The sequence below is a fragment of the Heptranchias perlo genome, chromosome 23 (assembly GCF_035084215.1).
Source record: "Heptranchias perlo isolate sHepPer1 chromosome 23, sHepPer1.hap1, whole genome shotgun sequence".
Classification (NCBI taxonomy): domain Eukaryota; kingdom Metazoa; phylum Chordata; class Chondrichthyes; order Hexanchiformes; family Hexanchidae; genus Heptranchias; species Heptranchias perlo.
Genome location: NC_090347.1, coordinates 34,375,502 through 34,402,664, shown reverse-complemented (window position 1 = coordinate 34,402,664; position 27,163 = coordinate 34,375,502). Strand labels below are relative to the sequence as shown.

Below are 27,163 nucleotides of genomic sequence, written 5' to 3'. Positions count from 1 at the left end.
TTGATTTGGGAAATAGCCATTGGTAACCATTGAAGTAGCGATTCAGAGAACTCAGAGCTGTCTCTTGTTTTGTGCAAAGTCTCGTCAGGATGTGCACTCCAGCCATGGCATATGTGCAGCTTATTGCTTTACATAGCAACAGCAATTCTGTTGAATACCTCTGTACAAGTGACTGCAGGATGCATCTAGAAACACTGAGAATACAAGTGATTTTAAGAAAAGGGTCCCTTTGATGCAAGTATGTCATTGATAGAGGTAGCAGTTCTTATGATTGCCATGCAGCTGGCTAGTTGATTGTATAGACACTCATCACTTGTACTCTTGCAACTGCAGGAGCATTTAGGACCAGGGAACCATGAGACATACAGTAAATGCACACAAAAAGCACATTGAAAACTTAAGAGCACACAAACTGAAAGACAAAGCTATGTTACTTTGAATATGTTCTGCAGTCTGTCTTTTTTTTATTATTGTGCAGAAATGAGTCTGTTGAGCAACTAGTTCTGACATAAAAGTATGTTCAATACAAATTAATAGTGCCCTATTTTAGGGCTCACTGGGAGAAGAACTGGTCAATTGACCAATCATATATCTGTCACACTCTGTACAGTGCCTGCTCTTCTACAGGCAATCATCCTTCTTGTTTTCTATGGCTTCTTACTCCTCTTTCGAGTCTCTGAGGCTATACCAATGACACTATATTATGCAGCATGATGAATACTGTTGTAATAGGGTAGATTTTCATCTTTACTGCCTGAGCAATAATCTGGCAGAGCTGATTGTCTGCCTTTTACAGAACCCACCAGATTACTAACGAGGTGATGAAAATGAAAGTCTACCCCCAGTAAAAGAGGAGGTAGTTGAGATACTGGATGGGCTAAAATTGATAATACTGGAAAGGCTGGCTGTACTTAAAGTACATAAGTTACCAGGTCTGGATGTGGGATGCATCCTAGGTTGCTGAGGGAAGTAAGGGTGGAGATTGCAGAGGTACTGGCCATAATCGTCCAATCATCCTTAGATACAGGGGTGGTGCTAGAGGACTGGAGAATTGCAAATGTTACACCCTTGTTTAAAAAAGGGTGTAAGGATAAACCCAGCAACTACAGGCCAGTTAGTTTAACCTCGGTGGTGGGGAAACTTTTAGAAATGATAATCCGGGACAGAACTAGCAGTCACTTGGACAAGTGTGGATTAATTAAGGAAAGCCAGCACGGATTTGTTAAAGGCACATCATGTTTAACCAACTTGATTGAGTTTTTTTTGATGAGGAGGTAACAGAGAGGGGTAGATGAGGGCAATGTGGGTGATGTGGTGTATAAGGCGTTTATTAAAGTGCCACGTAATAGGCTTGTCAACAAAGTTGAAGCCCATGAAATAAAAAGGGCAGTGGCAGCATAGATACAAAATTGGCTAAGAGACAGGAAACAGAGTAGTGGTGAACAGTTGTTTTACCCAGGGATCGGTATTGGACTACTGCTTTCCTTGATATATATTAATGACTTGGACTAGGCACAATTTCAAAGTTTGCAGATGACACAAAACTTGGAAATGTAGTGAACAGTGAGGAGAATAGTGATAGACTTCAAGAGGATATAGACAGGCTGGTGGAATGGGCAGACTGGTGGCAGATGAAATTTAACAGAGAAGAGTGAAGTGATACATTTTGGTAGGAAGAATGATGAGAGGCAATATAAACTAAATGGTACAATTCTAAAGGGGGTGCAGGAACAGAGAGACATGGGGGTATATGTACACAAATCACTAAAGGTGGCAGGGCAGGTAGAGAAAGCAGTTTTTAAAAAAAAAAGCAACCCTGATCCCGGGCTTTATAAATAGAGGCATAAAAGTACAAAAGCAAGGAAGTTATGATGAACCTTTATAAAACACTGGTTCGTCGCAATTGGAATATTGTGTCCAGTTCTGGGCACCACACTTTAGGAAGGATGTGAAGATCTCAGAGAGGGTACAGAAAAGATTTACTAGAATGATTCCAGGGATGAGGGACTTCAATTACATGGATACACTGGAGAAGCTGGGGCTGTTCTCCTTCAGAGCATAGAAGGTTGAGAGGAGATTTGATAGAAGTATTCAAAATCATGAAGGGTCTAGACAGAGTAGGTAGAGAGAAGCTGTTCCCATTGGCAGAAGGGTTGAGAACCAGAGGACACAGATTTATGGTGATTGGCAAAAGAACCAAAGGTGACATGAGGAAAAACTTTTTTACGCAGCAAATGGTTATGATCTGGAATGCACTGCCTGAAAAGGTGGTGGAGGCAGATTCAATCATGGCTTTCAAAATGGAATTTGATAAATACTTGAAGGAAAAAAAATTGTAGGGCTATGGGGACAGGGCGGGGGAATGGGACTAGCTGGATTGCTCGTGCAGAGAGCATGGGCTCGATGGGCCAAATGGCCTCCTTCTGTATTGTAACCATTCTATGATTCTAATGTTTCCAATCTTAGAAGCATATTATCAGGATCCCCCACTCCTCTACCCTCCTCAAGTAGTTCAAATATCTAAAGCATTGCTTTACTACCCCAAATGTCTGCTCCATGTGGATCCTGGGTCACCCCCATGTACTATGTTGTATTTATCCTCCACTAGGTATATTGGTTGTGGAGAAGTGCCATTATCCATCATTGCACTGAGTAAACTAACCTCGCCATCCTTCCATCTTCTAAAAGATGTGTGACACTTTCATTCTGAGCCAAGCATCATGCAGACTCCTCAGGAAGCATATTATTGGGAATAAAATATCAATTGCATGGAATAATGGGGATAATATTCAACATTCACAAGTAATGGGCAAGCAGTGGGTGGTGTGATCACTCTGCCCACCCAATGCCAATAGTACGAAACCAAAACTATTCAAGTTCGGGACACGTTCTCATTGGATCAGTGAGCACATCAACACTCAATTGGTGCTGACGGGCAGCTCACCAATCTAGGGGCTGGGAAATCCAGTGGCTCCATAGCGGAGGCAAGCCAGAAGAAAAGTGCAAAAGGGTGGAGGGATGCTCAGAGGCCAACCCAGCAGGTACATCAGGGAAGGGGGTCAGGGAGGATGCCAATCGTAGAGGGCAGCAGCAGCCCACATTATTGTCCTGCTACTGGCCCTGCAAAAATAATTTTATAACTTGCCTTTCTCAGCAGTTCCACCAAGTAAAACTGGATGGAGCATCCACACAACATGCTTCACCCAGTTGTCTCCCAAAATGGCAATTGGAGTCCCACATACATCATAGGAGACCAGTTTGCATATAAAACGAGCCCACCGCCTGAAACAGGCGGGCACTCCTGCCCAGCCGTAGGCCCCTTTCAGGATGGTGGCCAGAGCGGGAACAGGAGCAGTAAGTTCTTCCCCATCAATTTCCCCATTTCCACCTGGCCGAGGCACTGAAAATCTCCCCCACTGAATCAGCTTAATACTTAAAAGTAATAAAAATAGAATCTGTTCATAAGGGGATAAAATGTCATTTTTACAATGTATCTCCTGCACCATTTAATAAGTGACAGGAGTTTTGGATGAAAATGTTTTTAATAAACTTTCACTATGAAATGTTATATGTGGGAGATATCAATTTCAATTCATCCAAAAAGTTTGGATGAACCAAATTTAAAGCCTATTGAAGGATTCCCAATTATTTAATCAATACTAAAGCCTCTGAAGTTGGACCTGTCACGTCATTCCTGCTTAAAGACACAATTAAGGAATACTAGGAACAGGAGTGGACCCTTCAGCTCCTCGAGTCTGTTCTGCCTTTCAATTAGATTATGGCTGATCTGTATCTTAGCTTCATCTATCCGCCTTGGATCCATAACCCTTAATTTGCTTGCCTAACAAAAATCTATCAATCTCAGTTTTGAAATGTTCAATTGAACTAGCCTTAACAGCTTTTAGGTTAGTGTTCCAGATTTCCACTACCCTTTGTGTGAACAAGTGCTTACTGACATCATCCATGAATGGTCCAGCTCTAATTTGAAGGTTATGTCCCTTTGTTCTGGACTTCATTACCAGAGGGAATAGTTTCTCTCTATCTACCCTATTAACTCCTTTAATCATTGTAAACACCTCAATTAGATCACCCCTTAATCCTCTATACTCAAGGGAATACAAGCCCAGTCTATGCAATGTGTCCTCATAATTTAACCCTTTTAGCCCCAATGTCATTCTGGTGAATCTGCACTGCACCCCCTCCAAGGCCATTATATCCTTTCTGAAGAGGATGATGAGCAGATGCTCTGACATTGTCTCGTATTTGACCATTCAATGTTTTCACCATTTACAACGTAACAGCTAGCACAAAGTCTTTATATACTGACTAATTTCCAGATCAATCTAGCTTGATCCCAAAGGTAATTTGTCTATAAACCTTCATTTTGAAATTGGGTAAGGAAAGACGGCGTGCCTTTTAATTCTAGCTACTTCAAAACAGTATGAAAAGAAATACATAAGTCTCCCTATTTTGTCACTCTATTGTCTTGGCATTTATGCCACTGTGGAAACATTTTTTTTCTATCTCTAACCTTGGTTGAGGCTTGTGAATTTTATACTTGTGGCCTTTGGTCCTATGCTCCTTGTCCAAATTAAAAGGCTTTATATTTAACTTTCATTTATTTTGAGGGCCTATATCATGTCTCGCCTCTGTCTTTTCTTGAGTGTCAACAATGTAATTCCAAGCAGGGACTTTAACTTATATTGAATACAGAATTGGAAGGCATGAGTATAAAATGAACAACTGTTGGGAATATAAAAATGGTCTTGGGGAGACCCTGCTCTGCTACCCACATCCCAGTTCAGAAAGATTCGAGTTGACCCCAATAGGTTACGGTAGCACATACTTCATTACGAAGAACAGTTTAATACGCTCAGTATTTAAGCAGCAGTTTACAGGATGGAAACTGGAGATATATTACCCACTTCCACTCTGGGTAGAACTCGTGCTTTGGCCTCTAACTTCTCACGGTCCCATCCTCTTGGATCGTGCGAATCCTGCCGTCTGCAGACTTCTTTCCTTCTTCCGACATGGGCGTGGGCTCCTGCCAGCATGTCTGCCTTAACAAACCTAGTCTGCTATTCCTGGAGGGATAGTCTACAAAGATATTTGGTTGAACTGTGACTTTATACATTGTTCAGCAGGATGTCCTTTTGCGTGCTGACTACACATCCCCAGTCCAGATGATGAGGCAGGACAAGTGATGCAGATGCAGACGCAGACCATCAGCTTGACAAAAGCGTCTTGAGCGGCTGGCACCAAGCTGACATAATCAACTTGCTGGGAGAATGGCAGGACACCCAACCTCATTAGGAGGAGATGGGTTCAATACACGACATTCAACTTCGTTAGGAGGAGATGGGTTAATGGTCTCTCGTCAATATGTTGTTGTTGTTGTTAATGACATGGGACAATGGCCAGGTATTCAGCCTCATCCATAGGCTGCTCGCCCAACCCCAATCGTCTCAAACCAAGGGTGAGCTGTGGGACTGGAATATACATCTCCCTGCTGATCACCTTTAAGATGCTGGGTGTCCATGGCTTTCCCCATTAAAAATCCCTGATACAGACTTATAATTTGTGCAGGATGTGGGGTTACATACTAAATGTATTTCATGATACATACATTGCATAGAACAATTCTTTTGGTATTTGTTACACTTTTATCAAACACCTGCATAATCTAACACAACGCTCATGCAAGATTTACTACTGGGTACTGGAGATGTGATCCAGTCCCCGATGAAGCAGTTAATGCTGGGGCTCAGTGGGTGGATGAACCATATTGAGCAGTACAGATCAAAAAGCACCCAATTTTAAATTCTAGTTTTTCACTGTCACAGACTGTGTAAGAATATGATTTAAAACAAGGATAGTCAAATATCCCAGCTCACATAGGGCTAAAACATTTAGCAAGAGGGCAATGTTGAGAAGGGGTGTGTGATTTAGCATCTCTGAGAACAAGGATGGCTTACACAGAACATCAGGCAGGCCATAAAATAGATAACATTAACATCAGAATGTGATCTACACTAAAACAAGAGATGTGGCTGCTAAGAAGCCAACGTTGGTGGGGCCGTGCAAGGTTGAATAGGGGGGCAGTACTCAGATAAGGAGAGCTATGCATTCCTCAAAGGAACAAACTGCTGGTAAACAGAAATGAAGGTTGAGGTCATTAGCTACATTACGTAAAACAGTTTATCTCGAGTTGCTAACGTGGCATCAGCACAGTGGGATGACTTACAACTAGGAGATAAGACCAGAGATGCTTACGTGCAGAACAATGCAGCCGAATAGTATAAAGATAGGGCACGCTCCCTCGCAAAGGTTAGAGCTCCGGAGAGGACAGTCGGAAGTCCACCACTGAAGTCCGATCTGATCCAGGTTTTGTTGATTGTTTGTCATTTAAAGTAATCTGAGAAGAGTTGTATACTGTGGAGTCAATTTATTAAAGCTTGTTGTTTAATAACCACTCGTGCCCAAATCATACAGGGAAGTTATTGAAGGATTAACAACCCTTTTGTAGTGACAGTAATGGAAATATCCGCTAACACCTAGTTTAAATATTTATTTGGGACTTATTTTCCCCATAAATATTTCTAAAAATGTGATTAATATTTCTGGTTGTGGATTAGTAATAAAGGAAATGTTTCCTCTCTGATATATCCTTTCTTTGCAGCCTGTATCAAAGGTGATATATCTCGCCATATAACCCTGGCAAATGTGAGGATTTTGCATGCTCCAGCATTATAAACCCATCCTATGCTAAAACCCTCCACCACATTCTTTGCTACATTTCATCAGGAACGAAGGGCTCTACAGACTTGTTGGGGCAATAGGTACAGTATGGAGCATAGAAAATAGGAGCAGGAGGACTCCATTCAGCCCTTTGAGCCTGCTCCGCCATTCAATATGACCATGGCTGATCCTCTATCTCAATACCATATTCCCGCTCTCTCCCCATACTCCTTGATGCCTTTTGTGTCTAAAAATCTATCCAGCTCCTTAAATATATTTAGTGACTTGACCTCCACAGCCTTCTGCGGTAGAGAATTCCACAGGTTCACCACCCTCTGAGTGAAGAAATTTCTCCTCATCTCAGTCCTAAATGTCCTACCCTGTATCCTGAGACTGTGACCCCTCATTATAGAGCCCCTCCCTGCACCCCAGCCTGGGGAAACATCCTCCCTGCATCCAGTCTGTCTAGCCCTGTCAGAATTTTATACGTTTCAATGAGATCCCCTCTTATTCTTCTAAACGTGAGTGAATAAAGGCCTAGTCGGCCCAATCTCTCATACGACATTCAATCCATCCCAGGAATTGGTCTGGTGAACCTTCGCAGAACTCCCTCTGTGGCAAGTATATCCTTTCTTAGGTAAGGAGACCAAAACGGCGCACAATACTCCAGGTGTGGTCTCACCAAGGCCTTGTATAACTGCAGCTAAGATGAGCTGGTCAGACCTATGAGAAGAGGCACAAACTGACAAAGAATTTTAAAAATTATTCTCAGCTACAATGTCCCCACTTTATATCAAGCATTTGGCTGACTCTGGAATAACATAACACTTTTTTTAAACTGTATTTCAAACTCTTTTAGACTATATTCATTCGGGATCTGAGACACATGTACGGACTTTTCAGGAAATTGCCTTTTTTCTCAATTGCCCTTCACACAAACTGGTATTACCAAACAGTTACACCATGGAAGTTGCTTGTTGGCTGCTTGAGAAGTATTAAAGTTTGTTCTTACAGGAGGGTCACTGTTCCTGCTCAGGTTTCATTACCGCTAATGGAAGCTCAATCTCAGACAATACGTTCCAATTATTTTGTTGGTGATACAGAAAATGGCATGGAAAACAGACCAATCCATTTTCTCATTTGAAAGAGAGAAATCTAATCTATGTATTACTCCTAGTTATCAGGTCAAGTTTGAAATCCTTGGTTTGTGGCTAGGGGACTGTTAGCTCAATTATTCTTTAAACCATCGTGAAAGATACAGAGGCCAGTTCTCGTTATCAAAGGCAGTAACATGAAGGGGGTGCAAAAGAAAATGTACGTTTTCACATAAGCAAATAGTGGAAACCTACTGTTTATTAAATGTCCTATAGACGCTGGCTAATATCCCATAATGTCAATGGGAAACCTACACAAATTGATAAGAGCTTGCATTTAAATGGAGCCTGATCACCCACTCGGGGCATCTCAAAGCACTTCACATCCAACAAATCAATACTGAAGTCCACTCACAGGTGCTCTGTCAACAGATATAGTTAACTTTGAAAAGCCACAAATTTATTTAAGAAAATGCGAGTTAGGTGATTGTCATCACGCACTTTTTATTCTTCTAAAGAAACTTATTTAGATATTCCAGCTGCTAACTCTCTATTTTACTAACTCCCAGTTGTTCCTTCTGTTTTTTTATAGAATCATAGAATGGTTACAGCACAGAAAGAAGCCATTCGGCCCGTGGAGCCCGTGCCGGCGCTCTGCAAAGACAATCCAGCTAGTCCCACTCCCCTGTCCTTTTCCCCATAGCCCTGCAAATTTTTCCCTTCAAGTACTTATCCAATTCCCTTTTGAAAACCGCGATTGAATCTGCCTCCTTTCAGGCAGCACATTCCAGCTCATAACCACTCGCTGCGTGAAAATAAAAGTTTGGTTCTTTTGCCAATCACCATAAATCTGTGTCCTCTGGTTCTCGACCCTTCTGCTAATGGGAATAGTTTCTCTCTATCTACTCTGTCTAGACCCCTCATGATTTTGAACACCTCTATCAAATCTCCTCTCAACCTTCTCTGCTCTAAGGAGAACAACCCCAACTTCTCCATTCTATCCACGTAACTGAAGTCCCTCATCCCTGGAACTATTCTAATAAATCATTTCTGCACCCTCTCCAAGGTCTTTACCTCCTGCCTAATGTGCGGTGCCCAGAATTGGACACAATACTCCAGTTGTGGCCGAACCAATGTTTTATAAAGGTTATTTTGTACTCTATGCCTCTATTTATAAAGCCCGGGATCCCGTATGCTTTTTTAACTGCTTTCTCAACCTGCTCTGCCACCTACAACGATTTGTGTACATATATCCCCAGAAGTCTCTGTTCCTGTACCATTTAGTTTATATTGCCTCTCCTCAGCCTTCCTACCAAAATGTATCACTTTGCACTTGTCTGCGTTAAAATTTCATCTGCCTCATGTCCGCCCATTCCACCAGCTTGTCTATATCCTCTTGAAGTCTATCGCTATTCTCGCTGTTCATTATACTTCCAAGTTTTGTGTCATCTGCAAATTTTGAAATTGTGCCCTGTACACCCAAGTCCAAGTCATTAATATATATCAAGAGGAGCGAGAGAGGGTAGAGCACAGGATCAGCGATAAAAAGAGGAGAGAGTGCGGGATCAGCAATTAAAAGAAGAGAGATCAGAGCGGAGCGTGGGATCCGCGATAAAAGGAGGAGCAAGAGAAGTGAAAAAACTGCTAAAGTAACGTCAGCACATGGGAAGGAGGTGATTGGTGAGTTTTTTATCTGGTGAGTTTTTTTTAAGTCTTTAAGTTTAGTTAATAGTATAATGAATAGAAGCATGGCAGGGCACCTCAGTCCTGTCAAATGCACATTCTGTGCCATGTGGGAACTCCAGGATGCTTCCCATGTCCTGGACAACTACAGGCGCAGGAAGTGTCATCAGTTGGAGGAGCTCGAGCTCCGTGTTTCGGAGCTTGAGCAACAGCTGGCGTCACTACGAGGCTGAGATTACGCGGATAGAACGTTTCTGGAGGTGGTCACCCTGCAGCTTAAGAGAGGGACTGGGTGACTGCCAGACAGACAAAGAGGACCAGGCAGGTAGTGCAGGAGTCCCCTGAGGGCATCTCACTCTCTAACCAGTATTCAGTTCTGACCATAACACCATGGGTGGCTCAGCTGTTCAGGGGGGAAGGAGGTAGGTCAGGAAAGCAACAGTGATAGGGGATTCGACAGGCATTTCTGTGGCCACAGACGTGATTCCAGGATGGTATGTTGCCTCCCTGGTCAAGGCTCAAGGGTGTCACTGAGCGGCTGCAGAACATTCTGGAGGGGGAGGGTGACCAGCCAGAGGTAGTGGTCCATATCTGCACCAACGACATAAGTAGAAAGAGGGATGAGGTCCTGCAGGCAGATTTTAAGGAGTTAGGAAAGAGATTAAGAAGCAGGATCTCAAAGGTAGTAATCTCTAGATTACTCCCAGTGCCACGTGCTAGCGAGTATAGAAATAGGAGGATGGAGCAGATGAATTGTGGCTGGAGAGTTGGTGCAGGAGGGGAGGGCTTTTGATTCCTGGGACATTAGGACCAGTTCTGGGGGAGGTGGGACCTGTACAGGCCAGACAGGTTGCATCTCTGTGGAGCTGGGACCATTGTCCTCGTGGGGAGGTTCGCTAGTGCTGTGGGGTGGGGGGGGGGGGGCGTTTAAACTAATTTGGCAGAAGGATGGGCACCAGGATGTAGCATTGGCAAGGAGAAACCAGGTGCACAAAGGATTGGGAGAGAAAGATAGCACTAGAATAAGAAATAGTACGGTAGTAGATGGGACCAGACTGAGAGAATACAAGAAGTTCTAGGATAGGTTTACAGTGCATGAATGTAAATGCACGAAGCGTGGTAAGGTAGGTGAGCTTCAGGTGCAATTAGCCACATGGGAATATGATGATGTGGTGATAACAGAGACCTGGCTCAAAAAAGGGCAGTATTGGGTACTAAATATTCCCGGATACAAGGTGTTCTGGAAAGATAGGGAAGGGAAGAAAGGCGGGGGTGGGGGTGGGTGGCAGTATTGATTAAGGAGAATATTGCAGTGCTGAAGAGAGAGGATGTCCTGGAGGGGTCAAGGATAGAGTCTATTCAGTTAGAGTTAAGAAACAATAAGGTGCCATTCCACTACTGAGTGTATTCTATAGGCCACCAACTAGTGGGAAGGATATAGAGGAGCCAATTTGCAGGGAAATTACAGTAGGTGCAAAAGCTATAGAGTTATGATAACGGACATCAACTATCCCAAGATAGACTGGGATAGTAATAACATGAGGGGCAAAGACAGGGAGGAATTTTTGAAGTGTGTTCAGGAGAACTTTCTTCACCAGCACTTTCCTGGCCCAGGAGGCGGGCCTAGTGGAGTAAGTGTCAGTGGGGGGAGCATTTAGGGAGCAACAATCATAGTATCATAAGGTTTAGAATAGCTATGGAAAAGGACATGGAACGCTCTAAAGTAAAAATACTCAATTGGAGGAGGGCCAATTTCAGTGGGATGAGAACAGATCTGGCCTGGGTAAATTGGAATCAAAGATTGGCAGGCAAAACTGTAATTGAACAATGGGTGGCCTTTAAGGAAGAGATGGTTCAGGTACAGTCTAGGCACATTCCCACAATGGAGAAAGGTAAGGCAACTAAAGCCAGATCTCCCTGGATTACAAAAGAGATAGAGTAAGATGAAACAGAGAAAAGGGGCCTAGAACAAATGTCAGGTTGATAACACAAGTGAGAACCAGGCTGAATATAGAAAGTTTGGAGGGGAAGTGAAAATGGAAATAAGAGGGGCAAAGAGAGAGTATGAGAATAGACTGCCGGCTAATGTAAAAGGGAATCCAAAAGTCTTTCTATAGGCATGTAAACAGGTAGTAAGAGGAGCGGTGAGGCCTATCGGGGACCAAAAAGATCTACTCATGGAGTCAGAAGGCATGGCCAAGGTACTAAAAGAATACTTTGCATCTGCCTTTACCAAGGAAGAAGATGCTGCCAGAGTCCCAGTAAAGGAAGATGTAGTTGCGATACTGGATGGGCTAAAAATTGATAGAGGAGGAACTAGAAAGGCTAGCTGTACTTAAAAAAGATGAGTCACCAAGTCCAAATGGGATGCATCCTAGGTTGCTGAGGGAAGTAAATTGCGGAGGTACTGGCCATAATCTTCCATACATCCTTAGATACGGGGGTGGTGCCAGAGGACTGGAGAATTGCAAATTTTACACCCTTTTTCAAAAAAGGGTGTAAGTATAAACCCGGCAACTATAGGCCAGTCAGTTTAACCTCGGTGGTGGGGAAACTTTTAGAAACGATAATCCGGGACAGAATTAGCAGTCACTTGGATGAGTGTGGATTGATTAGGGAAAGCCAACACTGATTTGTTAAAGGCAAATCGTGTTTAACCAACCTGATAGAGTATTTTGATGAGGCGGTAGAGAGGGTTAATGAGGGCAGTGTGGTTGATGTGGTCTATATGGACTTCCAAAAGGCGATGACTAAAGTGCTGCATAATAGGCTTGTCATCAAGATTGAAGCCCATGGAATAAACGGGGAAGTAGCAGCATGGTTACAAAATTGGCTAAGTAACAGGAAGCAGAGAGTAGTGGTGACTGGTTTTCAGACTGGAGGGAGGTGTAAAGTGTTGTTTCCTTGGGGTTGGTACTAGGACTACTGCTTTTCTTGATGTATATTAATGTTTTGGACGTAGGTGAACAGGGCACAATTTCCAAATTTGCAGATGACACAAAACATGAAAGTGCAGTGAGCAGTGAGGAGGATGGTGATAGACTTCAAGAGGATATATACAGGCTGGTGGCATAGGCGGACACGTGGCAGATGAAATTTAACGCAGAAAAATGCGAAGTGATACATTTTGGTAGAAAGAACGAGGAGAGGCAATATAAGCTAGAGGGCACAATTCTAAAAGGGGTACAGGAATAGAGGGATCTATAAGTAAGGGACCTGGGGGTATATGTGCACAAATTGTTGAAAGTGGCAAGGCAGATTGAGAAAGCGATTTTTTAAAAAAAGTATACGGGATTCTGGGCTTTATAAATAGAAGCATAGAGTACAAAAGCAAAGAAGTCATGATGAACCTTTATAAAACACTGGTTCAACCACAACTGGAGTAGTGTGTCCAGTTCTGGGCACCGCACTTTAGGAAAGATGTGAAGGCCTTAGAGAGAGGGTGCAGAAAAGATTTACGAGAATGATTCCATGGATGAGGGACTTTAGTTATGTGGATAGACTGGAGAAGCTGGGGTTGTTCTCTGTGGTACAGAGAAGGTTGAGGGGAGATTTGATAGAGGTATTCAAAATGAAGGGTCTAGACAAAGTAGGTAGAGAGAAACTGTTTCCAAGGGTCAAGAAGCAGAGGGCATAGATTTAAGGTGATTGGCAAATGAACCAAAGGTGACATGAGGAAAAACATTTTTAGGCAGCGAGTCGTTATGATCTGGAATGCATTGCCCGAGAGGTTGGTGGAGGCAGATTCAATCATGGGATTCAAAAGGGAACCGGATAAGTACTTGAAAGGAAAAAAATTGCAGGGCGAGGGGAATAGGGCAGGGGAGTGGGACTAGCTGGATTGCTCTTGCATAGAAAGGTTACAGCACCGAAGGAGGCCATTCGGTCCATCAAGTCCGCTCTATGATTCTATGAAGGCGTCTTCTCCCCCAGCCTTTGTGCATGGGGAATTGTAACTGTGCTTTCGCCAAACATCATTGCCATGAGTTTTTTGGATATCTCAGTGCTCCAGCAAACAGAGGCTTTGAACAGGTGGTCGAGGTGTCAGCTGATTCTCTGCAGCTGCTGTCCTGAGAGAAGATATGAAAGAAGGGAGGAGTCACCTCATCCTCTTGCAATTCCCTGGACTCAACACATTCCAGTGTCAGAGACAAGAGATTTATAGGGCTTACATTGAGATGCATTCTTGAGGGGAAAGATGACTCTCCTTGGCAATAAGCGAATACATCAATAAAAACTACCACAAATAAACTGCAGTGTCAGACTTAAAAACAGCAGTTTGCTTGTTGCATGAACAGTGACTCATGGCGAGTCTCCGGCATGGAGAGGGTTGTCTAAAGGCAGCTAGCTTAGTGCCCCTTCAGCCGGTGGAAGGCTCATTAGAAACAGAACAAAATATTTGTATGTGGAATTTGAACAGATTTTTTAATTCCAATATTTGGATAAGATTGCTAAAAGTGACCGAATCGTTTTTCTATTTCAATTTTATTTCGATTTATTTACTGAGAATCTCATTTTAAATCAGCCTGGTCTAGAAATACCGGGATTGAATGAACTGGAATATTTGGTTGCCGTTGTACATTGAACTGACGGGGAATTGAGAAGTAGTTAGTAACTAGAATACCACATTAGCTTAAACTGGCCTATAGTTGCTTGGTTTATCCTTACACCCTTTTTTGAACAGTCCGTAATGTTTCGTGCTGCTGAAGAATTACCTGTATGGGTCGAGATGAATATCAAACCCAACGACCTATGTTTTATTTCTGCTGTTTTGATGATTGTCATGCATGCTGACTATTGCCCCATTAATCTTTGCAGGTGTGACTTGGTGCTCGACCCAGGTAACTTCAGGATTGCTATCACGCATTAAAGAAGGCACGTGGTCAATAGGTTACAAAATATCTGTTTTTATTTCATATATAAGGTAGGCTAGACTTCATTCCCAATTTCTCTTGCCCATCCTTCTCTCCCAAAGATATTTATTTGCTGGAGTATGATTCCATGAGCATCAACCATTCTCTGGTCCTCTCCCAAAAGTCTTCATAAGGGGGCCTGAACAGTAAGTGTCCACAGATAGTAATCTGGCTACAATTAACTGAAGTCAATGTAGTGGCAGTACCACCACCACTCAGCACAGACCAGGGATGGAATCTAAGATATTCCTGGTCTGTATGGCCTGGCTACTCACTGTCTTAGCCAACTGAGTCATCAAGAAGCAGGCAAAGTTGGACCTTAAGTTACCTTCCCCAAAATAGGGAGTTCCCATTAAGCAAGTCACTCGTAAAATAAATATTCAATTGTTCTTTATATTAAAAAAAAGGATTAATCTCCCTGCTGCACCAGTTCATCTGATTTCTTAATTATGAAGGTATCATTTTCCTGTGCTCTGCAATGCCTTGAAATGGATGAACAATGTATCGGGAGATGGCAACTGCTTTGAAGTTATCAGCTAAGCAAAATTGGGAATCAATTACGTGTTTTAACTTCAACTTCATTGGAAAAAATGAATGCGTTGAAAGCAATTCATTCATCTTGGGTAATGAACATTTATCTAACTACAAAAGATAGAAAATCCATAGATTATCAGCTTATATAATGATGTATTGTAGATGTTATATTTGAAAAAAAATGGGTTGAACTCAATAGCAATTTTAAACATCTAGAGTCTTTAGAAGTATGAGTGCCCTGCTACAATTCACTACTGAAACTGTTGAGATAGGGTTCCTGTTTTGTCAACTCTAGGTTACCCTTCCAATAATTCACTTGGCAGTCCCAATTAGGTATAACAAGGCTTTATTATAACATCAGCAGAATCATCAATACACACCGTTTTTAAGTGGCAACAACAGAATACAAGGTTGGTATTACCCAGTTCCAACTCCCCTGGACAGCAGCACAGCACGGTAGATCTTGTTCTCTGCTGTGATTAGATTTTTTTTTGCATTTTCATTTATACCTTTTCCTGATACTTTTGTTGGATATGCCTACTTTTTGTATTAGCTGAAACTTAATCTAATATGCACAGACTGAGTGCTTATGTTTGATTAGGCTTCAAATGACTTGTTTCTTACAAAGATTGCTATATCTTTGTTTGCCTCAATTAGGTGTGACTTTCCTCCCATCTACTGATCTTATGCAGATTACTGTGTCCTTGTTTTGAGTGAAGTGTGACTGCCCTGTACTTAATTGATCTTTCCCAGACTGATTGTCTTTGTTTGTTGTTTATCAAGTAACAAGGTCAAAGGCCCCTAAGTAATTTAACAGTTAAGGGAATTATCTTTTGTTTCCTTTGTTTGCTAAGACAGAGTTGGTCAAACTTCTTATCTTATACTTTTTCTTGGGCAAACATGGTCTTGAGTGACACCATTTGCATCTACACAATAGAAAGTCAATTTCTAGGCATGGACATGTTTTGACTACTTTTGATTTGACAATTATCTTGTACAGGACATACACTGCTGACAATTGCTTTGGACAGACTGACTGTCTCAGTGGCATCTGTTCCCTGATCAGTAGAGATCTCTTCTCAGCAGAACTGCCAGTTCTTGTTTTTTATATTCCATTCTTCTATTTGACGCTTTGTGTGCTGGGCACTTTTTAGTATAAGCCAGCTACCGTCTTTTACAATTTTATCTTAGTGTTCTTGACCTGTAAGTACTGGAGCAAGTCAAACTTATGAAGAAGATGCTGGAACCTTGTATATATCCTGACCATATTCACAACTACAGTTAGAAGCCTGGTTTGTAGTTTGTGTTTTTCCTGTTCATTGTTCCAAACATTTCAATGACTTTACCTCTTTCCAGCCTAGTTCAATGAAGAGGCTCAATGTACTTCAGCCTGAATTCCAAAATCTCACACAGACTTCTTTGCTGTTCCAGTCCCATATAGGAAAACTGTAGTGTATCCAATCATTGGATTAATTTCCTTATGCAATTTTTATACTCCAATTAAAGAACAAACCTTGCACACACAAGAAGAGATGGAATTCTTTGTTTGAAAGATACCCCTTTCAGTATTCAAACATGGATGGTTGTATCAACAATAATATGTGACTTGGTCATTTATAATTAACCATGGATGTGAGACATTCAGAGATAAAGTAGCCCTGATAATAAAGGCAGTAGTGAGAAAGGATCTTAGCTCAGAAAATCAGGATGTAGAATCAGTATGGGTGGAGCTAAGAAATAACAAGGGGCAGAAAACACTGGTGGGAGTAGTTTATAGGCCCCCTAACAGTAGTTATAGTGTTGGACAGACTATAAGTCAGGAAATTAGAGGAGTGTAATGCAATAATCGTGGGGGACTTTAATCTTCATATAGTCTGGGCAAATCAAATTGGCAAAAGTAGTTTGGAGGATGAGTTCATGGAATGCATTTGAGTTAGTTTTCTAGAACAATAAGTCAAGGAACCAACTATGGAACAGGCTATTTTAGATCTAGTATTGTATAATGAGACAGGGTTAATTAGTAATCTTATAGTTAAAGATCCTCCTGGGCAGAGTGGTCATAATATGATAGAATGTAAAATTGAGTTTGAGAGTGATGTAGTTAAGTCCAAAAGTAGAGAGTTAAATGAGGGGCGAGTTGGCTAAGGTGGATTGGTAAATTAGGTTAAAAGATATGACTATAAATAATCAATAGCGAACACTAAAAGCCGACAAATCCCCTGCACCTGTTGGCCTACATCCTAGAGTTTTAAAAAAGGTGGCTGCAGAGATAGTGGATGCATTGGTTTTGATCTTCCAGAAATCCCTAGATTCTAGAACGGTACCCGTGGATTGGAAGGTAGCAAATGTAACCCTGCTATTCAAGAAAGGAAGGAGGAAGAAAGCAGGGGACTATAGGCCAATTAGCCTGATGACAGTAGTAGGGAAAATGCTAGAATCTATTATTAAGGACATAGTAACAGGGCACTTAGATAAAATCATATGATTAGGCAGAGTCAACATGGTTTTATGAAAGGGAAATCATGTTTGACAAATCTATTAGAATTTTTTGAGGGTGTAACTAGCAGGGTAGATAAGAGGGAACCAGTGGATGTAGTATATTTGGATTTTCAAAAGGCATTCGATAAGGTGCCACATAAGAGGTTGTTACACAAGATTAGAGCTCATGGGATTGGGGATAATATATTAGCAAGAATTGAGGATTGGTTAACGGACAGGAAACTGAGATTAGGAATAAATCATTTTCAGGTTGGCAGGTTCTAACTATTGGGGTGCCACAAGAATCAGATCTTGGGCCTCGTGTTTACAATATATATCAATGACTTAGATGAGGGGACCAAGTGTAATGTATCCAAGTTTGCTGACGATACAAAGCTAGGTGGGAAAGGATGCAAAATGGCTGCAAAGGGATCTAGATAGGTTAAGTGAGTGGGCAAGAAGGTGGCAGTGGGGAAATGTGAAATTATTCACTTTCATAGAATCATAGAATCATAGAAGTTACAACATGGAAACAGGCCCTTCGGCCCAACATGTCCATGTCGCCCAGTTTATACCACTAAGCTAGTCCCAATTGCCTGCACTTGGCCCATATCCCTCTATACCCATCTTACCCATGTAACTGTCCAAATGCTTTTTAAAAGACAAAATTGTACCCGCCTCTACTACTGCCTCTGGCAGCTCGTTCCAGACACTCACCACCCTTTGAGTGAAAAAATTGCCCCTCTGGACCCTTTTGTATCTCTCCCCTCTCACCTTAAATCTATGCCCCCTCGTTATAGACTCCCCTACCTTTGGGAAAAGATTTTGACTATCAACCTTATCTATGCCCCTCATTATTTTATAGACTTCTATAAGATCACCCCTTAACCTCCTGCTCTCCAGGGAAAAAAGTCCCAGTCTGTCTAACCTCTCCCTGTAAGTCAAACCATCAAGTCCCGGTAGCATCCTAGTAAATCTTTTCTGCACTCTTTCTAGTTTAATAATATCCTTTCTATAATAGGGTGACCAGAACTGTACACAGTACTCCAAGTGTGGCCTCACCAATGCCCTGTACATCTTCAACAAGACATCCCAACTCCTGCATTCAATGTTCTGACCAATGAAACCAAGCATGCTGAATGCCTTCTTCACTACCCTATCCACCTGTGACTCCACTTTCAAGGAGCTATGAATCTGTACTCCCAGATCTCTTTGTTCTATAACTCTCCCCAACGCCCTACCATTAACGGAGTAGGTCCTGGCCCGATTCGATCTACCAAAATGCATCACCTCACATTTATCTAAATTAAACTCCATCTGCCATTCATCGGCCCACTGGCCCAATTTATCAAGATCCCGTTGCAATCCTAGATAACCTTCTTCACTGTCCACAATGCCACCAATCTTGGTGTCATCTGCAAACTTACTAACCATGCCTCCTAAATTCTCATCCAAATCATTAATATAAATAACAAATAACAGCGGACCCAGCACCGATCCCTGAGGCACACCGCTGGACACAGGCATCCAGTTTGAAAAACAACCCTCTACAACCACCCTCTGTCTTCTGTCGTCAAGCCAATTTTGTATCCAATTGGCTACCTCACCTTGGATCCCATGAGATTTAACCTTATGTAACAACCTACCATGCGGTACCTTGTCAAATGCTTTGCTGAAGTCCATGTAGACCACGTCTACTGCACAGCCCTCATCTATCTTCTTGGTTACCCCTTCAAAAAACTCAATCAAATTCGTGAGACATGATTTTCCTCTCACAAAACCATGCTGACTGTTCCTAATTAGTCCCTGCCTCTCCAAATGCCTGTAGATCCTGTCCCTCAGAATACCCTCTAACAACTTACCCACTACAGATGTCAGGCTCACCGGTCTGTAGTTCCCAGGCTTTTCCCTGCCGCCCTTCTTAAACAAAGGCACAACATTTGCTACCCTCCAATCTTCAGGCACCTCACCTGTAGCGGTGGATGATTCAAATATCTCTGCTAGGGGACCCGCAATTTCCTCCCTAACCTCCCATAACGTCCTGGGATACATTTCATCAGGTCCCGGAGATTTATCTACCTTGATGCGCGTTAAGACTTCCAGCACCTCCCTCTCTGTAATATGTACACTCCTCAAGACATCACTATTTATTTCCCCAAGTTCCCTAACATCCATGCCTTTCTCAACCATAAATACCGATGTGAAATATTCATTCAGGATCTCACCCATCTCTTGTGGTTCCGCACATAGATGACCTTGTTGATCCTTAAGAGGCCCTACTCTCTCCCTAGTTACCCTTTTGCCCTTTATGTATTTGTAGAAGCTCTTTGGATTCACCTTTGCCTGATCTGCGAAAGGGAATCAAGGGATATGGGGATAGGGTGGGAAAGTGGAGTTGAGGTAGAAGATCAGCCATGATACTGAATCGTGGAGCAGGCCTCAGTGGCTGTATGGCTTACTCCTGCTCCTATTTCTTATATTCTTTATGACTAATGTAAAGTGTCAACTCAGTAGCTCATGTTCTTAACTATAAGGAGACTGTCAAATGCTGGCCACCTGTTTCTCACCTGCAAAAAGGGCAACAAGCAGTTAGAAGTCAGGGGACCTTATGCACCCATTTTCCCACCTGAATCAACTTTCAGGCAAGCCTTTAAATGGGTGCCCAGCAGTAAAACAGGCTGGAGGCTGTTTAGATTTGCAAATTGGTGTCCTACGCCTGTTGTAGGACCCCCAATTGCAACCTTCAAAGAGAAATGGGTGGAGCAGGCACTGCAAGTGCCAATTTAATTTCTCTAGCCATTGAGAGACCTAACCAGCAATCCCTAAATGTACTGCTGGAGGCCTCACCAAAAGTAAGTGTTTGTTTTAGATTTCTGTGGGGTTAGGAGGAGCCAAAGTGCACCTTGGCGTCCTACAAAAATCTCCCAGCCTGCTGGTGGCTAATTTTCACACTTCCCTAGTATCCGCTTTCTCCCCCTGCTGCCCCATCCCTCCTCCTCCTCCCTCCCCACCACCTTTACAGGCCTTACCTGCTGGCCAGCTGAGGGCCAAAGCTGTCAGATTTTCCAACTTGAGAAACCGGCGCCCGCAGCTCGCCAACAAGTTGGTAATGAGGCCCGAACCTGAAAGTGGCTCTGCTCATCGACAAATTTAAAATTAAAATCTTCAAAATTGAGTAGGTCTCAGCTGTTCACATCTCTAACTCTTTAACAATCTAATCAAAAAAACCTAGTCTCCATTAACTAGAAGAATTACAAAAAGAAAAGAAAGACATACATTTATATAGTGCTTTTACGACCTCAGGACATCCCAAAGTGCCAATGAAGTATTTTTGAAGTGTAGTCACTGTGGTAATGTAGGAAATGCGGTAGCCAATTTGCGCTCAGCAAGTTCCCACAAACAGCAATGAGATTTTGACCAGATTTTTTTTTAAAAAGTGATGTTGCTTGAGGGATAAATATTGGCCAGGACACCGGGGATAACTCCCCTGCTCTTCTTCGAAATACTGCCGTGGGATCTTTTATGTCCACCTGAGAGGGCAGACGAGGCCTCGGTTTAACGTCTCTTCCAAAAGGGGGCACCTCTAACAACGCAGCACTCCCTCAGTACAGCACTGGAGTGTCAGCCTAGATTTTATGACCAAGTCTCGAGTGGGACTTGAACCCACGACCTTCTGAGTCGGATTACAGGGTGTTGCTTATAAATCCCGCTCTAGCTATCACAGGTCTAGACCTCTCAAACTGTCCCATCACTGTTTGTTACAGTTTTGATTAGAACTTGAACTTTTAAATGTTTGCATTTAATTTAACCTCAAACTTTCAGTTGTGTCTTTTGAATGGTTAGTTATTTCAATTTATTTACTTGATTTTAAGTTTTTGTTATGGAACTGCAATGGCTATCTTCTGCACCTGTTGTAGATTGTGATTCTCCAATCTGGTTGGTCCCTGCTAACCATGTGACTGATAATAATATGGGTATCATGACCTTCCCTGCATTTAAATAGATGCAAAATTTACAGATTTTTTTTCCTTGACAGTCAGCTGCTGTAAAATATAATACTTGTATGCCCAGATTTTTCTAGAGTGGGGCATTTCCACTCTAGCAAATCCTGATGGTTAGACTTTTACCCGCATCCTTCAGCTCAAAAACCTTTTGCCATGCAAGTTGCTGGAAAGTGCAAGCTAATAACTGCAAGGGCAACGGGGCATCCGAGACCTTGGTGAATAATGGAACCAATAGTCTACCTCCTTAACCAATGAGTTTAAGGATTGAGAAAGAAACAGAGAAATGACAGAAGGAAATAGGGTGCATTAGTCAAATCGGGTACAGAAAGAAAAATAAAGGCCTTGATATTTGCAGGAAGGGAACGCAGTAATGTGGGGGAAACCCAGCAAGGCCGGGGACATGGATTCGGCAGGACCACAGTATAATTTTTCTCTTCCGTTTCCACCCGGCAGCCGGACAAATTGACAGACTGGCTGTTTGCCAGGCGGGAAAACCAGCCGCCATGATTGTGGGCTGCAGCTTGGGGCGGGGGGGAGGTGGGATCAGTGAGGGGCTAGAGAGAGGTCGTGATCAGCAGAAGTGAGGCTGAAGTGTGGTTTAAATATGATAACAAAGTGTCCTGCCTCTCCCAGCAGAACACTCGCACGCCACGCTACCCACTGCTGTAAAAACGACGGCAGGCGTGTGCGTGTTTCATGTTTTTTTTAGGGTTTAAACTCCCTCTCCCCATGATACTCCTCCCACCCGTCGTGGGGGGTTTAATATCGAGGCCAAAGAGAGGGAAAGATTGGATTGAGAGAGGAAAAAAAAAGACCGAAAGGAAAAGTAAGAATTTTTTTTTAAACTTCAAACAATTTATTATCTGCAGGAATGAGTCTCCAGTTATATTGTTCCCTTTCTGGGTCGGAGAGGTCGAGGGTCGAGTGACATTGCAGGAACATAAATCTCCTCATTAAAAAGGTACTTACACTGTCATGTACCAACCCTAACTTTTTGCAGCGAGTTTAATTGGCAATTAACGTGCAAAAAGCAGCAATTTCAGGAGGTTACAGGCAAGCTGCTGTTTTCGTAAGGCTAACAGTGGAGTGGCACAAATCATCCAGCAATTTGTGGAGATTTGCAATTCATGGGGTATCTCTTCCTCACCACAAGTTGATGGATGATTTATACATAAACAGTGTGTGCATTAAATTGACTGTTATTTTGGCAGCAACATCTGGGCCAATATATATTTGAGAATTTTTATTTTGATTTAAATTTTCCCCTACATCTGATGTTTTTGTAATCTTCAAATTAAGTCAAATTAACCATATACATCTAGAAGCTTTACAGAAGGGCAAAAATTTGAAAAACACAAATGTATACAAGGTTTACTATAGAATAAATAATCCTACATAAAAGATCTCTAATAGTTCTCTTATAGTTCATGTATTTATCCTAGACAGTTAATGCTGTGTTAATTTTCTATTACTCTAAACTGCTGGTCGTGTCACTCAAACATGGTGAACCATGCACTAGGAAAAGATTATGGACAGCATTTCATTTTATTATGCTTTGATCGTCATCAAAGATAAAGGTATTAAAGTTTGTGGAATGTTCAAAGGAACAGAAGCCATGTCAAGGGCTTATTTTACCGAATGCAGATTCATGCCCTTTTAATAGCCTTAAAGAAAATTGATCCCAGCCAAAGAAATATTTGGCGATAAGAGAAATGTCAAGAGTCTTGCTTAATTTATATGGGATTTATTTCCACTGACTGTCCAATTAAGTTCACTTCTTGGAAATTTTCCTGCATAACTGAGCTCCATAATTCATGTCAATAGTAACTACCCAGTCCTTTAGCTTATGGAGTTAGACATGTCCATTTCATAAAGATGTCTTCCTGGTAGTTTAGTTTTGCATTAGAATATTCTGCTTTCCAATACAACTAAATAAAAGATAGTCTCTCATTTACTTTTGCTTAGTAACTGAATGAATTATGTTCACAGGTTAATTCTTCTAACTGTTGAAAGGCCACAATACAAATTGTTCGCATGTTGCCAGAAATACTGTTTAAAGAAGAGCTCTTTGTCCACATCTTTGTACTGTGTGTGAAAACACACACACGTGTGGCTGCATTATGTGCAGAATTCTGGTTGTATAATCCAGGAAATTTAAAGTCAGTTGTGTCAAGTCCACTAAAATGAGTGCTGAAAAGATATTGGACAACAGCCTCTGCATTAAGCAAAATAGGAAGATATTTTAGATGTCGTTAATAATTTAATGGCAAAAAATTGTGTTCATAACTTGGACTAATGGAAAGTGTTGTTCTACTATCAGATCAGTATGGATGTATACACAACAAAGATCTTTAAATTCACCACATAATTGTGTTAGAAACTTGTGTACAGCACCCCAGAGTTGGGGAGGACTAAGTATCAACTGCGTCTCAATCTTTATCCATCAATTGTAAACAATTTTACAACACCAAGTTATAGTCCAGCAATTTTATTTTAAATTCACAAGCTTTCGGAGATTTTCTCCTTCCTCAGGCAAATGTTTCAAGATCTCCTTGAAGCCTACGCATTTATACATATTGAACAATAATAAATGGTGTTTACAGACTGCCCCTGCAACTGCCCGTTGCCAAGGCAATCACCGTGTTCAGACAGAGAGGTGTTACCTGCAGAACCTCCGAATACACATTCAATAAAAAAACAAACAGGGAAAAAAAAGAGAAAAAAAAACACAGAGAGAGGCAGAAACATCCGGAAGGCAGAGAGAGCCAGCAAATGACCCATTATATTAAAAACAGATAACATTTGTTCGCTGGTGGGGTAACGTGTAGCGTGACATGAACCCAAGATCCCGGTTGAGGCCGTCCTCATGGGTGCGGAACTTGGCTATCAATTTCTGCTCGACGATTTTGCGTTGTCGTGTGTCTCGAAGGCCGCCTTGGAGTACGCTTACCCGAAGGTCGGTGGATGAATGTCCATGACTGCTGAAGTGTTCCCCGACTGGGAGGGAACCCTCCTGTTTGGCGATTGTTGCGCGGTGTCCGTTCATCCGTTGTCGCAGCGTCTGCATGGTCTCGCCAATGTACCATGCTCTGGGGCATCCTTTCCTGCAACGTATGAGGTAGACAACGTTGGCTGAGTCACAGGAGTATGAACCATGCACCTGGTGGGTGGTGTCATCTCGTGTGATGGTGGTATCTGTGTCGATGATCTGGCATGTCTTGCAGAGGTTACCGTGGCAGGGTTGTGTGGCGTCGTGGACGCTGTTCTCTTGAAAGCTAGGTAGTTTGCTGCGAACGATGGTCTGTTTGAGGTTGGGTGGCTGTTTAAAGGCGAGTAGTGGAGGTGTGGGGATGGCCATAGCGAGGTGTTTGTCCTCATTGATGACATGTTGAAGGCTGCGGAGAACATGGCGTAGTTTCTCCGCTCCGGGGAAGTACTGGACGACAAAGGGTACTCTGTTGGTTGCGTCCCGTGTTAGTCTCCTGAGGAGGTCTATGCGATTTTTTGCTGTGGCCCGTCGGAACTGTCGATCGATGAGTCGAGCGTCATATCCCGTTCTTACTAGGGCGTCTTTCAGCGTCTGTAGGTGTCCATCGCGTTCCTCCTCGTCTGAGCAGACCCTGTGTATTCGCAGGGCCTGTCCATAGGGGATGGCCTCTTTGACGTGGTTAGGGTGGAAGCTGGAAAAGTGGAGCATCGTGAGGTTGTCCGTGGGCTTGCGGTAGAGTGAGGTGCTGAGGTGCCCGTCTTTGATGGAGATTCGTGTGTCCAAGAAAGAAACTGATTCTGAGGAGTAGTCCATGGTGAGCTTGATGGTGGGATGGAACTTGTTGATGTTATCGTGTAGTCTCTTTAGTGATTCCTTGCCGTGGGTCCATAGAAAGAAAATGTCGTCGATGTATCTGGTGTATAGTGTTGGTTGGAGGTCTTGTGCAGTGAAGAAGTCCTGCTCGAACTTGTGCATGAAAATGTTGGCGTATTGGGGTGCGAATTTGGTCCCCATGGCTGTTCCGTGTGTTTGGGTAAAGAACTGGTTATCGAAGGTGAAGACATTGTGATCCAGGATGAAGCGGATGAGTTGTAGGATGGCTTCCGGAGATTGGCTGTTGTTGGTGTTGAGTATTGATGCTGTCGCAGCGATGCCGTCATCGTGGGGGATACTGGTGTATAGTGCCGAGACGTCCATCGTGGTGAGAAGTGTTCCTGGTTCAACTGGTCCGTGGGTACTGAGTTTTTGTAGGAAGTCTGTAGTGTCACGACAGAAGCTGGGGGTTCCCTGTACGATGGGTTTCAGGATGCCCTCGATGTATCCAGAGAGGTTCTCACACAGGGTTCCGTTGCCTGATACGATGGGACGTCCGGGTGTGTTGGCTTTGTGTATCTTTGGGAGGCAGTAGAAGTCTCCCACGCGGGGATTACGTGGGATGAGAATGCGTAGGATGCTATTATCCATAGGATGCATCCATAGGATGCTATTATCCGTAGGATGCATTTATCCATCAACACCTTTTCTGGAAAGTGCATTTACATAGACATCCAGTAAGGACAGATCAGGCATAACTGTGATTCTCTTTAGTTTCCTCTGCCCCAGTTGAGAGGCCTACCAACACAATCTAGGTTCACACATGGCAGAATGGCCACTGGCTTGAGGAACTAGAGGGCTGCCAGTCTTCTTGCAACCACAGCCCAACATGGCTCCATGTCTTTCAGAGACGAAGAAACTAGAGAAGCAAATATTAAAGTTGCTATCATATATCGTCTTAACTCAGTTGGTAGCACTCATGCTTCTGGGTTAGAAGATTGTGGGTTCGAGCCCCATACCATGGTTGAGTTTTTATAATCTAGGCCAAGAGTCCTTCGTTGTCAGAGATGCCATTATTTAAATGAGAGGTTAAACAAAAGTTCTGTCTGCCTATTCCAATGGTTTGGAGGAGTGGGAATGCACTAAAGATTCCATGGGACTAAAGAGTAAGAAATTCTCTGTGTCCTGGCCAACATTGCTTCTTTAGCCAGTACCACCAAAACAACCAGTTAACTGATCGTTCATCTCACTGCTATTTGTGGCATTCTGCTGAATTATTTGCCTATATAACATGATTGATGTAGCACAGAGTTCTGTTTTGGAGGCATTCTTACCTACCATATACATAGATAATCTAGACTGAAGGAACAATATTGGAATTTGCTGATAACATAGGAACAGGAGGAGGCTATTCAGCCCCTCGAGCCCACTCCGCCATTTGATAAGATCATGGCTGATCTGTGATCTAACTCCATATACCTGCCTTTGGCCCATATCGCTTAATACCTTTGGTTGCCAAAAAGTTATCTATCTCAGATTTAAAATTGGCATTTGAGCTAGCATCAATTGCCGTTTGCAGAAGAGTGTTCCAAACTTCTACCACCCTTTGTGTGTAGAAGTGTTTTCTAATCTCACTCCTGAAAGGTCTGGCTCTAATTTTTAGACTGTGCCCCCCTAGTCCTAGAGTTCCCCAACCAGCAGAAATAGTTTCTCTCTATCCACCCTATCCGTTCCCCTTAATATCTTATAAACTTCGATCAGATCACCCCTTAACCTTCAAAACTCCAGAGAATACAACCCCAATTTGTGTAATCTTTCCTCATAACATAACCCTTGAAGTCTGGGTATCATTCTAGTAAACCTACGCTGCACTCCCTCCAAGGCCAATATGTCCTTCCAAAGGTGCAGTGCCCAGAA

At 42.7% G+C, this 27,163-nt stretch overlaps 1 long non-coding RNA gene across 1 annotated transcript in view; it reads left to right on the top strand.

Annotated features, from left to right (window-relative positions):
- Positions 1 to 6,253: 6,253 nt before the first annotated feature.
- Positions 6,254 to 27,163, top strand: part of LOC137341243 (uncharacterized) — a 30,413-nt gene continuing 9,503 nt past the window's right edge. Inside the window, exons 1-3 of the long non-coding RNA XR_010966994.1 lie at positions 6,254 to 6,384; positions 8,425 to 9,512; positions 14,334 to 14,390. This is a non-coding gene — a long non-coding RNA (uncharacterized lncRNA). The remainder of the gene's footprint in view (positions 6,385 to 8,424; positions 9,513 to 14,333; positions 14,391 to 27,163) is intronic.